This window comes from Belonocnema kinseyi, chromosome 4, assembly GCF_010883055.1.
Source record: "Belonocnema kinseyi isolate 2016_QV_RU_SX_M_011 chromosome 4, B_treatae_v1, whole genome shotgun sequence".
Classification (NCBI taxonomy): Eukaryota; Metazoa; Arthropoda; class Insecta; order Hymenoptera; family Cynipidae; genus Belonocnema; species Belonocnema kinseyi.
Window position 1 is genome coordinate 124,293,339 of NC_046660.1, and position 13,310 is coordinate 124,306,648.

At 35.2% G+C, this 13,310-nt stretch overlaps 1 protein-coding gene across 1 annotated transcript in view; it reads right to left on the bottom strand.

The window, feature by feature from the left end:
- LOC117170544 (ER lumen protein-retaining receptor) overlaps nucleotides 1–13,310 on the bottom strand; it is a 29,100-nt gene that overhangs the window by 912 nt on the left and 14,878 nt on the right. The window lies entirely within an intron of this gene.

The following is a 13,310-nucleotide window of genomic DNA, read 5'->3' on the forward strand; positions in this document are numbered from 1 at the left end:
CCCCCGCCTTCCCCCATTTATTGGCACCCTTCTCTAATTTCTTAGATAATACATTTTTTTAACATCTTTTGCCACAATTAATTTAATTCTTCTACCATTTTTACATAAAATGCATGTATAAATTATACAGTGCTATCGGATATTTATTTAAAATTAAATAAATTCACTTCGGTTTTCAGCATGCCAATAATTGGGCTACGGTGCCAAGAATTAGTGCTCTTATCCTATTCCAAAAAAGTACAATCTGAACTAATACAACGCAATTTCTTCACGCACAATATCACACGCTGGTTATTTTGGTCGAAATGATACTTACATACTAACCAGCAAAATTCTCACCGCTTGTGAGAAACGACCAGTGCCAGGCCAAAAATTGGTGGTGCCCCAAGTGACTTTTCATTTTCTTCAACCCCCAATTTTTTTTTTACATGTTTCATTCGAATGTTATAACTACCTCATTTTATTATTTTTAATGTTAAGAATATTCAATTTAATGTGAATTTACTTTAAATTTAATTATGTATATTCGTGTCAAAAGTTCAATACACATTTACTTTTGTGAGTTTTATAAGTGCTGGAAGATTAATAATATGGGTAAGATACCATTTTTTTCTCTAAAATAACTTGAAATATACATATAAAAATGAATTGTAAATGTAGCACAAAAATGAATTTTGTTAATTATAAAAGAAGATATTGCATTTATATTGGTCTTTTTCTTACTCTTAAAATTTAAATTTAAAAAAGTAAAATGTTTTTTAAAATATTAAAATATTTGGCAGAAAATAACCTTTTTTATTAAAAATCATATTTTTGAGGTGAAAATTCCACATTTTTGTTCAACATATTTTTGGTTGAAAATTCAACTGTTCTATAGATGATTAGTCTTATTGGCTTCAAAATTCAACAATTTTATTGAAAATTAATGTATCTTCTGGAAAAATCGTCTTTTTTTGGCAGAACATTAATCTTCTTATCTAGTTGGGATTAATTAGTTCTTATTTAGGATCTCGTAAAATTTTGCAATATTTCACGGAATTTCAAGGATTTTAACTATTTTTTAAATATTTTAAGAGATTTACTCAGATTTTACAGGATTATAAGAGATTTTTAAGATTTCAAGGATTTTCGCAGTTTCTACACGTACAATTAAACCAGAATTTTCTGTCCAAGCCTGTGAGCTAGGTTTCAGTCTTCTTTATTTCGTATTACCGAGTGAAGTTCGACTGCGGACATCGAGGTGCAGATATATTTTCCCAGACTGTCTAGGACTTTATGTAATACCAGTGGGTTATTTTTCACTTTAGGCACTTTAACCAATTCTCTTTCAAACCGAATTGATAATATTCACAATCTTTCTATAATTCGTCGTGGACTGAATTTAAATTCTTCCTTAAATTGTGTATAGTAAATACTAGAGTGATCCAAAAAAAATGACTGTTTAAATATTCATGGGCAACTGGAAATTCGTATGGCCAAGGCAAAATCAAAATATGTATTTTCTTTTATTGTTGTAGAGTCATTTTTCAGCTGGTTAAAAGTAGTTGTTCCTCTTATGGAGTTTAACACGTAAAAATACCATTTATTTTTCAAGTTCAAATTTGTATAAAAAGTTATTAAAAATTTATTCAATCTTGGAATTATTCGTTCTCCGAGATTTCAAAACAGATTTTGTCAACTTTTCATATTTCCGAAATATTGTATAACAATTTTAAAACAAGGAGAATGCTACCAAAATGTCAGTATTTGCTGCATGCTTTGGTTAAGTTTGGATGAAATGAAATTTGTACAGAGTGTACTTTAAATTTCTCAGAACGATTCTGGAAAATAACAAGTAATATGGTCAAAGATTCACCATAAAAAAGTGCTTTGAAAAATGAAAAATACAAACTGACCCTAACGACAGTGGCAGCAGCACAATGAGACTTTAACTCTCAAATAATACAATAATAACTTATTTCTCCTCGTGTACACTCTTGCGAGTTTTTACAATTTTTACATTCCGAGTTGTATTTTTGCATATAAATTATGTCCTAAAACTTACTTTATAACGCATTTTCAAACTATTTATCTATTTTGTATGCTTACAATTAACTAATAAGTAATCATCCTCTGATCTCCATTTCATATTAGCTTGACAGTTTCTGTACTTCCGAATTCATTAAATGCCTTTTTGAGGGCCTTTCCCCAACTAGAAGAATTGTCGTTGATTAAGTCTCTTATCTCTTCTCGGATCCGATTGAAGGCTTTGTCTTCCAGATTCGATTATGCACAAATAACCAAGTGTAGTTCTACTTAAGCCCATAGCCATCTTTATATATTTTCCTTGTAGTCTTTCTATTTCTTCACTTTTGACCCAACCTCAAATCTCTGCTCCATATAGGCATCCTGCTTTTACTAGCCTCCATCAGGTAAAGTATTTTTGCCAGTTTGCCTAGGCCAGATCGCTTCATAGCCCCCCCCCCCCCCAGCTGCGTTGGCTGCTCTTTGGGCTTTACCAACCAATTTCAATATGTTTTTTTGGGTACCCCCTGTAGAAAACCAAAAACAAGGTATTTTAAGCTATCAATAATTTCCAGTTCTTTGCCATTCATTTTCAAAACTTCTTCAATTTTTCTTTTACTTTCTTTTTGAAATACCATCACCTTAGACTTATTCACGTTTACCACCAATTTATTGTTTGTTTACGTATTTTTCGGTAATTTTCAATAAGTCTGTCAGTCCTTCGGTTGCGTATGCTACTAGCGCTAAGTCGTCTGCCAAATTCATTCGAAAAATGTGTACACCTCCTATGCCCATTCCTTCTACATTTCTTCTTTCTCATTCTATGTCCATGTCTTCGATGAAGATATTGAATAACATGGAGGTTAAGGGCATCCCTGTCTTACTCCTATATACGTCAATACGCAGTCCGTGATACCATCTCCTGTTATTACTTCGTTCAAGGTTGTTCCATATACCTCCTCGATCATTTTCATCATCCTGCCTTGGATGTCCACTTTCCTCAATTTCTCTATCCACCGTGTCAAATGCCTTTTTTAGATCTATGAAGGCGGTGCACAATTTGCCCTTTTCTCTTTTTAAATTCTTGTTTATTAACACGTTAAGAACCCAAACATGATCCCTAAATGATCTTTTTCTTCTGAAGCACGCTTGACTTTCTCTGAAGAATTTCTCTTTTGTTGCCTAATTTTCCTGTCTCACACAAATCATTTATTTATTTATTTATATATTTTATTTTTATTATTTATATATTTAGAATTTATTAGTCCATGGCGAGTCCGTCTTCTCCTGCAGCTTTCCCTTTCTTGAGATTCTATTACTTTTTTTTAATTCTTCCTCGGAAATTTTGGCATTAAGATCTATCCCATCTTCCATCTCCTTTCCTTCAGTATTTGCAGTTTCTCTTCCTTCCAAATCTTGTGTCGTGTTGCTTTTCTGCTCTGTCGTTTGTTGTATATCTTTCCGCTGTTCTACTTGCTCACCCTAAAGTAGCTTCATGAAAATTTTCTTCCACTGTCCTTTACTGATTTTCTTCCCTCTGCACTTCCGTTTTGGTCGAAAATTTCCTATAGCTCTCAAAAATTCTTTAATGCTTTTACTTCTTCTGAACTCTTCCCAGTGTACATCTTTTTTTCCTTTTTATTTTTAATACGTAGTTCTTTTAGTTTCTTCTTTTCCTTTTCCCACTTATTTTCGTCGGCATCTTTTTTTATCTTTATATACTTTTTTAGTTGATTCCAAACCATTTTCTTTTGATCTTTTAATTCTTGGTCCTTTTCGGATTTTGTACCCCATCCTTTCCCATTGGCTCCATCAGTTGTATGTGTTTTCAATATCCCCGTCGTTTCGGCCGCCTTTTTTATATTCCTTGAAACCTTTCCTCATCTGGCTGGCCAATCTTCTCTTGAGAAAATTTCACCCCCCCCCCCCCCCCCCATGCAGTTCTTTCAATGCTTTTCTATATTGTTCACCTTTCTCGTCGTTTCAAAGAAGCCTATGGACCTCGTTCTCGTTTCTTCCGCGATTCAATTTTCTTCATGCCTCTTTTCTTTTGGTTCTTTCCATTCAGTTGAAATATGACCGAAAAATGACCAGATTCTGCTCTCGTCATAACCTTTATCCTTTTGATGTCGCTATTCCATCCCCCTTTAATTCAATTACACAATCTATCACCGAACCATTATCCTCTCCGACATGAGTCCACTTATCAATATCCCTATTCATTCTTCCATTCAGTATTCTCATTCCAAATTCTAAAATTTTAATAAATTCATTGCATCTGTATTAACAACTTTGTAACTTGATTTTATGTTTTTGTAATAATTTTTAGGTGTTCATGCTCAGCCAATTCACATTCTCCCTGGGGCTCTATCTTTGCATTCCAATCCCCACGTAAGATCACGCGCTCTCCCTTGGCTTCAAAGGTTTCTAATATAGCGCTAAGTTCTTTACGAGCATTTGCTAATCCTACATTGTTGTAAATGCTTAAAATGTTTGTTTTAATGTACTTCTCACCCAATGCATCATTACTTAAAATTAGGCCATATTCCCGCTCTTCTACGGATACATTTTGACCTGTATTTTTATGAATCCCAACTAGTTATCCTCCTTTGGCCCTCCCTTTTTTTGATCTCTTACTGCTGCTTTGGTTTTCCATGAATAACTTGTATCCAGTTTATCAGTTAGAATACGTTCGTTATCTTTTTCAACCCATGTTTCTAGAATTACAATTACATTAAATTAAGACAACAAGTCCCATACTTCAAGCACTTTCTTACCACCTGCCAAATTCCAGACCACCCCATTAATGAAGCTTTTTTCGTGATCCTCGAAAAAACTATATATCTTCTGGGCCACTTACTTCACTCCATAAAAGTTCTCGTTCGCCGATTCTCCAGTTCATGTATGAATAGCTCCCGGATTCTCCCCCTTTTCTGGCTTCTCACATCTCCTCTTCCATCCAATCTTGAATTTCCCTTTCTCTACAATTCAGATCATCCTCCACTCGAATCGATGTATTTTTCAGTTTGAAATTTTTTTTCATTAGTTTTTTTTTAAATGAGTACATGAGTCCAGTTTGCTGAGAGTCCCTCGAGCGATTTACTTCATATCTTTAATCCTAATTTTCTTTACAGTCAGATCAAAAAGCGTTTCTTCGATTTCGTTGCCTAATCCTCTGCCTCTGGATCGAAAGCCTCGCACTACAATCGAGTTTTTTCTGTTCTTTCGTTCTTCGAGCTCTCAATGCCGTTCGCTCTGGGTAAGTTTTTCCAGTTGTACCTTCCTCGGCCGATTTTCCGTTGTCTCCTGGCTTATGAATGTTTCGTTGTCAAGTGTTTGGTTGATGCACGTTGCTACTTTGTGCGCGTTACACTCCTGTGATTTGATCCGCTGTCATTCTGTTTTCTGTAATCGAAACTGTGATGTTCACACCCCTCACGAGTAGAGTTACTCTCTAGATCGTTTAGTTTTGATTCCAGGTTAGACTCTTCTCGTAATTCTTTCTTATCACTTGTCTTTGTATTTTTTACCTTGTCGACTTCGTTAGTGATTTTAGTTCAATTTTATGTATCCACAGATCCTCCAGCACTTCAGATCAACTTGTATTTGCATTCATAGTTACGTTCTAAATTATCAGGAGTTTCCGCTACTTTCGTATTTTCTGGCTGATTTTCCTGACTACCAGTTTCTTCTTTACACATCAAAACTTTGTTTTCTATTGGTTTTCTTCTCTCTTCTTCCTTGGTCGGCGATCGCGTTAATTTGTACCTTTTTTTGAAAACTTCCCTTCTAGTCCCTCACCACACTGTCCTATTTGTTTTTAGGTATAAAAATTCCGTCATTTTCTGTTGTTGAGCTTTTGCTATTTCCCTCTTTTTTCTGGTCCTGCTTCTTTGGTCTCCCTGGTATTTTTTTCATCTCTTTTAAAGTCTGTGCACTTTGACAACTTTCATGCTCATTGTTGTTACCCAAAAGCTGGGTGCTTGCATCACCTCCACCACCTTGTGCTGCACCCTTGTGTTCCTTATCAGAGTTAATCGTAAACCCTTCCGGTATCATTCCAAGCGTATTCCAAATTCCAAATCATATGCTCTGGTTCTAGCTTCCGATGAACATAGACCCACTGTCTACATCTATCATTTTTCCGAAAGATTCGCACCTCACTCACTACGCTAAACCCACGGATAACACTTCTGCCAATTTTCGGCCTCCCAACCTTTATAGTTTGCTCCACTAGCAATCCCAATTTGCACTTTACCGGACTCGTACTCGTGTCGCGTGTACGTCCGTTTCCCTATCCTGAAAATGTCCTCTTGAGCAATAAATGTTTAGGATGTAGGTGTCTAGGTAGAAAAGCGTAATAATAACAGAAATGAAGAACGGATTAATGACCAGAGGGCAGGCAGGTGAATCCTTAGAGTAGACTCACAGTTTATTCACTTTTACATTACTTTGTCAACAAATTTAAAAACATTTTAGAAAGCTGAAAAATGGCTACAAAATAACAAAAAATAGGTATATTCTGATTTTGTCTAGTTTTTACGAATTTCCAGACGCCCATAAACATTTTAAAAGTTGCTTTTTTTGGACCACTCTAGTAAATACAGAACTCTTTTTCCTAGACTATTGTCGAAAATTACAAGACTCGTTTGTATTTAGTATTATAAAGTTTGAAATCTTTCATTAAAAGTCATTCAAGATGTCCAACATTGTGGTACCCGTCCAAAATTTTTGGACTAATTCTACACTTTTTACAGGAAATTGTTGTCCCGTGTACAACTTGCCAAATAAAAATAAATATAAGAGATTCAAAAAATGACACAAATATGTCGCGGAATATTGAGTATTTCAGCATGATAGTCACGATCACGCGGGGATAGGTGGAAAAGTCAGAAAGAAGAATGCATTTGCGCAATTATGTTAAATCCTTTTATCGGGTTTAAGACCTTTGAGTTTCACAAAATAACATAATTGCGCAACTTGAGCCTACACTTGAAAAATACACTTAAAATAAGTGCGTCTACAAAACTGATTTTCGAATAGCCTTTGAAACTTATTGTAGGAAACTTTAAAGGCAAAATAATTCTTGAAGACGATTCGAAAAATATTTTTTTTTTCTTTTATATCATTTTTAATTATATTTAAGGATAAAAAGTAAATTGTGGAGTTGTTTTTAAAATAAAGCATTAAAGATTCTTCGGAGAACAAATGTATCTTCGAATCGTCTGTGAATATCATTTTTATTTATTCAGGGAAAAGGAATATTAAAATAGATTTGAAAAAAGTCCATCAAATGAAAGTTTATTCAAAAAAGAGAATTCAAGCACTTAACAAGTATATTATAAAAATTTCCTATGTTATTCAAACTTTCCAAAAATAAAACTTTGGCACTATAAAAATGAGAACGAAAAAAAATTACAAGGCTTTTCTAATAGGAATGGAAAAATAAAAATGTGACACCTTAAATTAAAAAATGTATTTAATTCAAAGATTAACTTAAATTTATCAAAAATTATATGAATTCAAGTGAAGTGCATGTGAATTTAATAAATCGTATGATTCAATTATTCAGATATTGAATATGTCTTATTACGTCTCAAAAAAATAAGAAATATAATAAGTCCACAAAATCGGAAACATCAAATAGCTCTTTTTTAATACACAATTCTGAATATACAAGTCGGGTGCCGTCCATGGTTCTACTTTCCGGCAGATTCCGCCTATGGCAGTGTAACGAATCAGAATAATCTACCACATATCAACCTAGCTCACGGCACTGGACATCTATACACAGCCTTTTTTTCTAATATAATTTCTTCCTCATGGAACGTATTTTCCAACAGTTTATTCGCCATTTTGCAACACTAGTCTAAAATAGACGATGGGAGGAGGGGGCTGTTTACTTATTCAGCGACAGGTCTTCTACCCAATCTCATTGAGGTGGTGCAGAAAAACGGTACAGTGTAAACCTTTGCACCTTTATTTAATTCCATCAAGTTCATTTTTAATACTTTGAAAACATTCATTTAGAAAAGAGGATATTTTTCTTAGAATATAAATTTATTTTCAGTATACACTTTTTAATTGCGCACTATACACTTTGAAATCCGGACTACGCACCGTTTACAATGCATAATTTAAACATAAATGTTTAAAACGAAACAATTTTAAATAGGAGTATTTAAAATTGTGGTCATATGTCTGGAATCTTTCACTTTCTAATCGAAAAAAATCTAAATTTTTGTAGGGACGTTGGGAACTTTACTACATTAGGTAAAGTCGCTTATTAATGATTTCGGCAATTAAAGACAATATAACTGCTGTGGTGAAACACACACAAACACACATATATCTCTTCACCAACCGCTATTTGAACAAGCCACAGGCGAAGATGAGGAAGCGACAATGAGACTAATGGCGAAAAGCAGTCATCTTCTGTAAGATGATAGTAAATTCAGGACAAGGAGGAACATTAAATTGCGGGTTCCTTCTAAGCTCCAAGATCTGGCCAAAATGAATGCCTCCCTTCGTGAGGATATCTCGGAGGAGTCCGACCTCTGGACTATCAATTGTTTAGTTTATGATGCTGCGAGAGCTTTGGCTCACTTAAATCAAAGGCTAAAACCGATAATGGATCAAAAAACCAAAAGACGCATGCATCAACTAAACAAGAAGATTGGATCGGCAAGACAGAATGCGTCCCGTGTTCAGTCTGTGATTGACTACATAATGTTTGGTAGACCACTCATGAAAAGGGTTCGAAAGTTATCGCCAAGAACTTGCTCAAACAGCATATTGTTGACAAAATACGGGTTTTATCTGATGCAAGGAGAATACTTAAGAGAGAGGATCAGGGAAAATCAATAGTTTCTTGCGAGCATAAAGTCACTCATGTATTTTATATGAATGAACTAAAGATCTATGTTTCTGGCCAAAACTAAACTTCAGAGTGCTCTAAATATCGTCAAGGAGTATACAGGAGAGATTCGTATGGACCCTGAGCTTGTGGATATGTGTTATTAGACATCTTGGCACTGGAGAGACCTATAGATACCTTGGCGTGCCTCAGCGCCGCATTCATGACATAAAATCAGTCTCGGTTTTACTTTGCTCATTTGGGCTGGGTTAATGGACGAAAAACAAGCTTACGGCCCTTGATGCCGCCACACGTAAGATCATGCATATGCATAAGAGCTTGCATATCAATTCGTCTCTTCCGCGATTATACATCTCACGCCGTCAAGGCGGACGCCAATTTCTGAATCTCCAGTATCTTCATAACCGAATCGAGCTGCCGAATCGAATAAGGGCACATACATTTTTTGGGCGCTAGCACAAATGAACGCTAACAGGAGAAAAGCAAGGATTCTGAACATATTTTCTCACTGAATTAATTGAAATTTCTTACAGTAATTGAATTTCCAAAAGTTCATGTTCTAAGCAAATTTTGAAAACTAAGATAACTCATTCCGCTCGAGCCGAAAAAATGTATGTGCCCTTATTCGATCCGGCAGCTCAATTGTTCTAAGTACAGCTTACATTGATTGAAATGGTAAAGATCCTCCCCTAAAAGTGGTCAGAAACCACGAGATAATTGGTAAAAGAGCGTCCCTTTACAAAGCCGCAGAGCAGGCGGTCACGAAGACTCTTGGCCTGAATTTTAACCTCAGATATTACTCCATCTAGATTCTTTACTTCTAAAAGCCGAAGTAAAAAAAAGCAGTGTTTGACAATTTTCCCCAAAAGCAACTCGACATGAAAATGCACGGAAACTTTCATAGAAATGTAGAAAAATAGCACTTGTCGAAGAAGCTTTCCTCAGGTCATCAGGTATTAATTCAAGTACAGATCGTTTTATTTTCGCATGTAAGGATCGTGTCATTTCCAACTTAGTAAACCGTGACAGCATTTTATACCAAGAATTTCCGAGCGATAGGTGCTAGTCCGAGATCCCACTGCGTGTTTTCGAAGGTAAGAACTGATTGTGATAAAAGGTAGTGTAAATGAAATCTGACACGTAGGCGATTAAGAAACTGCCCGCCTGCCAGTTCCAAGTCGGTCAAATCTGCAATAAAGTTGGACTTTGAGCGGAAAATTCATTCAATAATCACCTGCTGCGCCTGAACGCAATGAAATCTGTACCACATTGTAGGAGGCAATTAGTCGCTTCGGAAAATGTTCGACAGACACCCTCCACTTGCTCAAGAACCCCCGGCTATTTGCTTTCGCTGCAATATTGTAGACGGGAGGCTACCGTAAGAAGAGGCTTCATCTTCTTTGCGGGCGAGGGCTGCTGCGTGTGTGCGGTGCGGCGGGGAAGGCGACTGAGCCTCATTGGAAACTGTAAAAGGATCCATTACTCCAAATTCCCTCAGTAGGCGGCAAACACTTGTGAATGGGTAGATCCTTTTCAACAATACCATCATGCTGTGTGAGAATACAGTAGCAATGTTATTTAATGGGACTCGAGGCACGTTTGTAAATTTTATTCTGAAAGGAAAGTTGACATTTGGCCTCGGAATGCTTATTTTTAACCATTCAGTTATAGTGTGATAATTGCTGACATTGAAGTTAATTATTAAAAGATATCATTATTGTTTATAATTTTTTCATCCTGAAGTAATGCTACATAATTATAACAGAAACACTTTATAATACATAACGGATTTAGTTTTATTCACAATTATAAGCATTATAAACATTAATGGTTTGAAATTTCGACCAATTATTGGTAATATTGGTTCAAAATTTCTACCAAAATTCTAAACTTTAAAGCCAAAAAGACCATTTTTATACATAGCAGTTAAATTTTCAATCCAAAAATATAGATTTTCAACCAAAATTATAAATTTTCGAACAAATTAATTTTTTTATATGTAGTTTAACTTTTACCCAAAAGATGATATTTGAACCAAGAAAATTTATTTCATAAAAGTGAAATAGTTTAAATTCCAACTGAACACATTATTTTTCAATTAAATAGTTGCAATAAATATATTTAAATAGAATTAAAATATGTACTTCCGATTGATTTTAATTTTTAATAATTTAATTCAAATTGCAATAGTCTAATTTTTATAATTTCTAATTTTTCAACAAGAGGTGATTATTCACAACAATTAATTTCTTAACTAAATAGTTCAACTTTTATTTAATAGCGTATTCGGTTATCATGCACTGGTCCACTCCGATCTGCACCGACGCAGGTCAGAGTGAGAAGGAAGAAGTAAGACGAAGCGATCGGAGTGCTCTTACTCTACACCAGTGCAGGATAAACGAATGCGCTATAAGTAGCTCATTTTGTAACAAAAAAAAAGATCAAATTTTACAGAAATAGTTCAATTTTCCTTGAAGAATATTAATGTTCTACCAAATAACACAATTTTATAACAAAATACATGTATTAAAGAAAAAGAAATTGTCAAGGTAAAACAACGAATGATCTATAAAATATTTGAATTTTTAACCCACAAATACGAATTTTTAACAGAAAATGACATTTCTTATGAAATAGTGAAATTTTCACTAAATTATTGTAAATTTTAACCTAATTGTGGGATCGTCAATGAAAAATATACATTTTGAACAAAAAAGTTCAAATTTTTACCGAATTGCTAAATTTTTAAGTAAAAAGACGATTTTCATAAAAAAAAACAATGCAATGTCAAAAAATGATAAATATTCAACAAAATAATTTTCTAAAAATGTTTCAAATTTAAACAAAGTAGTTGATTTTCTAGCCAAAAAATACGAATTCTCTATAAAAGATGTAATACTTGTTATCCCAACTAAAGAAGTTTGAATTTGAAATAAAAGATCAACTCAACTAAGGAGAAATATTAAAGAAAATAGTTGAATACTGCATTAAAACAGATGGATTTTCAACCAAATCGTTTAATTCACAACCAAAATGGGATAATGACAGTTTTAGTTGAAAAAATATCTCTAAATCGAACATCACTATTATCTTGCAAAAAGGCTTCAAAATCATCTCTGTCTTTTGTTTTATCACTGTCACTTTTCCGTGGCAAACACGATGATATCCATAATCATTGACTTTTCTCACAAATATAACACTTAATTTTAACTTTTACGCCAAGTGGACACCGAACTAGACAAGACTAGACTAAACAGCGTAACTAAACACCGTAAACCGAAACCCTTAGAAGCCTTCTCCCCTGCACAGCACCCACGTAGCAGCCCTAGCCCCCAACGAAGATGAAGCCCCTTCTTACGGTAGCCTCCCGTCAACAATATTGCAGCGAAAGCAAATAAATTCGGCAAAGAAATACCTCTGCGGCATATTTCTGTTATCTTGAGTCTTGGCAGGATGAGTTTTTCGTCTACAGAGGGCTTCCAGCTTTCATTTAGTTTTTGTCTTATCGCGGTGGAGGGTGACAGTCGAACATTTTCTGAAAGCACTAATTGCCCCCTACAATATGGTACAGATTTCATTGCGTTCAGACACACCAGGTGATTATTGAATGAACTTGCTGCTAAAAGTCCAATTTTATCGCACCTTTGACCGACTTGGAACTGGCAGGCGAGCAGTTTCTTAATCGCCTACGTGTCAGCTTTCATTTACACTAACTTTTATCACGATCAGTTCTTACCTTCGAAAGAACGCAGTGGGATCTCGGACTATGCAGGGCGTGTCAGGTACACGCTGAATATCCAGTAAACGTGTCCTATTCACGCGGGAACAACGTATCTCTACAGACATAATGCGACCTTAGGAGGGTTTTATTACGCTCCGTGGGGGATAGTCAATTGTCCAAAACAAGAAGTGCCAAATTTTCTGGAAATAAGATTTTCAGACAGAGATCTCCGTAGCACACTCGAGGCCTGACATCGTTTGCCAAGACTCCGAGAAACAAACTACTATATTTGTGATCGAATTCTCGGCTCTGGTCGACTACAACATTACTGCTAAGGAGAATGATAAGGAGGAGAGGCATCAAGACCTCAAAGAGAGCTGCAACGACTATACCCAAAATATTGGGTTAAAGTAATTGTCTCACGAGGGTTTCGCCGACCTATCAGTGTGACTTCATCGTGCCCTGTGACCATCCATCTTACGGCCATGAGGCATGGTCATAGGTCTGATTTACCGCGGTTCTGCTGGGAGCTGGTGTCAGTTTTAGATGACGGTCGCTCCCAGCAGGATCATGCGTAGCAAATGGAATAAATGTAAGATACGTGAAAGTTTATTTTATAAGGATGAAACCTAGCCTCTAAAAGGTAACGTCTATTAGGCATACTATTAAGTTCGTCAAATAATATAAGAAAGTTTCAATTCGAATTTT